Source organism: Panthera leo, chromosome A1, assembly GCF_018350215.1.
Source record: "Panthera leo isolate Ple1 chromosome A1, P.leo_Ple1_pat1.1, whole genome shotgun sequence".
NCBI classification, from domain to species: domain Eukaryota; kingdom Metazoa; phylum Chordata; class Mammalia; order Carnivora; family Felidae; genus Panthera; species Panthera leo.
Window position 1 is genome coordinate 44,347,780 of NC_056679.1, and position 4,345 is coordinate 44,352,124.

Genomic DNA, 4,345 nt, shown 5'->3' on the forward strand with positions numbered 1-4,345 from the left:
ACCCCCTGCCCCATTTCCTTCTGGCTGTGAAATCTGGGCTGTTCTCAGCTCCCAGGTGGTACTCTCAGATCCTTGATATGCACCATCCTTCATTGCTTTCTTATGTTAAAATCTCCCTAAATTCAGAAGGATGAAGACCTTTGGAAGGGCACGCTAGGTTAGTACAGGCCAACTTACATAACCTTCCTTTTGATTAAGTCATCTGATTAGTAACCTAATCAGGGCAATCTTTGTCTCATCATATTCACAAATTATTCCTTACCTCAAGAGGAGGGTAGTCCATAGAGCACCATGTAGGAATCAGACATCTTAAGGCTATCTCAGAATTCTGCCTATCATAATATAGATGTGATATCGTAAGTCATGAAATACTAGTTACATAGGAAGTCTGCACTCTGCTTTTTTACTTCACTGTGGGTTCTACTTTTCTGGAATTCATACTGGAAGATAGATTTATCTTGGCAGTCAGATCTACTTCTCTTTTGATAAATCTGCCATAGTAATATTTTGAATATTTATATTAAATTACCAAACTCTCCCATTAAAAACACCTTCATTCATGACTCTTTATTTATTAAGATAAAGAAGGCCAGTTATCCCCAAACAAATGCAAAGTCCATATTATAGCATCACTTTCTTATGCCAGGATCTCACCTGCTCTTATCCCTATGCTTGCTCTGGACTGTGAACAGGCTGTGCTTCACCATAGAACACTGCACATGCCATTCTTTCTCCTTGGAGTGTCCCCCTTTCCTTGTTCTTCTAAGTAAATTATATTCGTTCTCATTAAGCAGCATCAGTGCCTTGGAGAAAGTTCTCTGATCTCTGTACCTATAAAATTCTATTAGTAGCTCTTTTCATAGATACTTTATGTCTACCTGTATGATTATAGATTGTTTTCAACACTAGATTGTGACTCTGTTCATTATATCATTAGAGCTTAATAATACTTTAAATGAATGATAGAATAAATCAAGGAAATAATATTGAAAATTAAGAAATCTTAGAGTCTCAAACAATTTTCTGGAAACTTTTTAAATTTGTATTTTTTCCCTGTTGTCAACATTTACAAGAAGTCGTAGGTTGGTTAGTTATTAGAAATCTATTGGAAGAAGTCAAAAATTAAAATAATTGCTTTATTCTTTGTTCCAAAAATACTAAGTCATAAGATCTTTGCAGGTTTTATCTAAAAGAAGGACATGAAAACTTGAAAGCAGGAGCAGAGAGGGGAGTGGAAGCTCAAGAATATATTACTGAGAACAAACTCTGTAAAACCAAATTCATTTATGACAAGTGGGTAGCAAAAGCAAACCAGCCTTCTTCATTTTGTTTCTCAGTCTTTGTTCTTGGATTAAGAGGTGTGAATCACCCAGTTTGTGAGGTAGCATTTAATGGAGAACAAGAATTACTAGCAGTCCCTGGAGATCTTGTATTTATTCAATTAGGAGAGACAGCACTGCATTTTGAGCTGTCGGGGGCTGTACTTGTATAATAAATACTTCAATTGTCCTCTTTTCTCCTTCAGTCCATGCTCTGGCCCGTGACAGAATGGGCGATACTGGTGGAGAGAAAAGGTCCAAACCAACAAGTATCAGCTGCTCTGCAAGACTTTTCTATGAGTATCTATACTCTGTCGATTCATTCCTGCAATCTGTTCCTTCATGCTTCCTGGTGGTAGAGATTGTGCTGCTGGAAAATTAGCAGTCGTGTCACTTGTATGACTTGTCTCTTATTGAATTCCTGAAGTCCATCCCCTTGCTCTCCTTTGGCCCAATATTATTGCTCAGATGTGTCTTGATAGCTAAATTCTACAGTGTCGACTCAACAATTTGTGCCATGAAATCCTTTCTTATTCCTGCCTCATTTATTCTAAGCTATGGCCCATCTCCCAGTACTAGGGGCTCTTCTGAGAAATTGGGGGTTCTGTCCTGCTAAATGTTTGAATGAGAACTGCGGAGGGTCTGGAAGAGGCTAAAAAAAGGAACCTGAGTTTTGTTCTCCATATCTTCCCCCATATGAGAAACCCTCCACCTCTGAGTGAAGAGGCAACTTCTTTGAATTCTGATTGTGCAGTAGGTAAGGTCTTTTCTCAATTTTGTTTCTTCTCAATTATTTTCATAGTTGGAAGAATTTGTGGAGCAGGACAAGTTTGAACAGTCCTCCTCAACACATGCTGCAAGGGAGAGAATTCTGAGTTGATCTTCTGTCTTGGTGGTGTTATTTGAGCTCAAATACATGTGCTGGAAAATTGTTGGCCAGATCCACACGATCTGGGGGAGGGGGTTGGCACCTGGGATAGTTTAACAGCCAAGTCTTCCTGTGGGAATTCAACCACTTCATCCCCTCTGACCATCGATGGCACAGAGACATTAGCATTTAGAACAGGGCCCTCTGAATTATCTGTAATTCCTACCCATGGATCCCCTTTCTAATGCCTGATTTTCTGTGTTGCTATTTATCAAAGACAATTCTTTATGGCATGTGTGAGTGATATAAGTTGCCTAATCTATTGTGACCATGTACTGCTGAAGTCTTAACCTGGGTAGTATTTTCTTCTCCAAGAAGAATTTCAGGTGTAAGAGCATTAGTGAGCTCATGATGATCACCTAACACTTGTTGTAGCAGCTGCCTGTGTCTACTTTATGCAGCTGCAGCTCACTGTCTTTAAGGTACCAAATCAGGCAACAGAGGGAGCTCACCAGCTACAGAGTGAAACCTGTAAGACTGACTACTCTGTAGTCCCTTAACTTCACATCCTGTCCACCATTCATATTCTTCCATTTAGTGTTCCACTTCATGTATCATGTGTTTGAGGACATCTAGCCCGAATTTATTGCTATTTGGTAAGTCTGTGGAGGCTATGCTACCTGCTGACATGTTTTTCTTCTGCTTGGAAGGCGCAAACAAATCCATTTTTCCTTTTATTTTATTTAACAACTGTTTTTTGCTTCCTTGGGGTTAGCGCCTGTCCCACAATATAGCTTGAGTCTAGAATCTCAGTAGATTCTTCAGACTGAAGCCTGGTGTGGATTTTCTTGGCAGCACTGGTAGGATTTAAAGCAGCTTTTTGTTCCCCTGATGGAGGGACAGATGATGGAGTTCCTGGAGGGGTTACCTGTGACTGTGTTTCTATTTTTTGCTGAATATCAGTACACAGTTTAATTAAATCAGAATTATATTCTCTTAGTTGGGGGAGAAACCTGTCTGCATTCCTATTTGACTGAGAGTTTAGAGTTATCCAGTTCATTCTCACTTTCTTCTGTTACAGTTTCTCCTTCTTCATCATCATCTACTTCATTAGGAGCCTGAGGTTCCATGACAGATTCACTAAGAATGGCCTGGGTGACAGGGTCTTGATTGACCACTATGAGACCTTGTTAAAGATCAGGAGCCACTGTTACATTTAGAAATCCTATGCACCTATGAGAATCTTAGTTGATTCTGGTATAAGTATAATTATAGAAGATAGTTTTTCCTAGATTTCTGTTTTTATTTCTTCTTCTTCTTCTTCTTCTTCTTCTTCTTCTTCTTTGTCTTTTTTTTCCCTATACATTTCAGGTCTTTATAGGAAAAGAATTACAAGCTGTTGACATAACATTTCTCTCTTTGGACACATTTCAGGATAATAAAAATTCCTCCCATCTTCATGAAGATTTGCTTACATTCTAGAGTATTAAGAAACTTAGATATACCATCCCTTGAGAGACATCTGATTAGATTTCAGTGTAATAAACTAAGAAGGCCTTCCCCTCCTCAGATCACAAGAGCCTTTGACATTCTAGACCAAAATAAAGTTTTTTTTTCTTTTTCCCACAGGGGCTAATGGATGGAAATACCAGCTATCCAACTTAAGCACTAAACGTTATAATTTTGGAGTGCCTCTCCTGTGATATGAACTCACTGCATTCCCAAATAATACCTTGTTCTCACTCTGAGCAATTGACTGATTGTTTGTGTCCTCTCAAAAGTGTATGTTGAAATCCTAACACCAATGTGATTGTATTAGGAGGCAGGGCTTTTGGGGCGATGAGGTCATGAATGGAGCCCTCATTAATGGGATTAGTACCTTATAAAACAGGCCTCAGAGAACTTCTTCCCCTCTTCCACCATGTGAAGACACAGCAAGAAGAGAGCTGTCTATGAACCAGGAAGTGGACTCTCACCAAACACCACATCTGTTGGTGCCTTGATTTTGGACTTCTCAGCCTCCAGAACTGTGAGGAATAAATTTCTGTTATCTATAAGCCACCCAGTCTATGGTGTTCTTCTATAGCAGTCTCAATGGACTACTGCACTGTGTGTTCCAGTGAGGATTGGGGCTCAAAGAACTGGCACTAAGATCCTA

General features: G+C 39.4%; 1 pseudogene; it reads right to left on the reverse strand.

Annotated features, from left to right (window-relative positions):
• Positions 1-1,284: 1,284 nt before the first annotated feature.
• LOC122229292 lies at positions 1,285-4,110 on the reverse strand (annotated as a pseudogene).
• Positions 4,111-4,345: the final 235 nt, after the last annotated feature.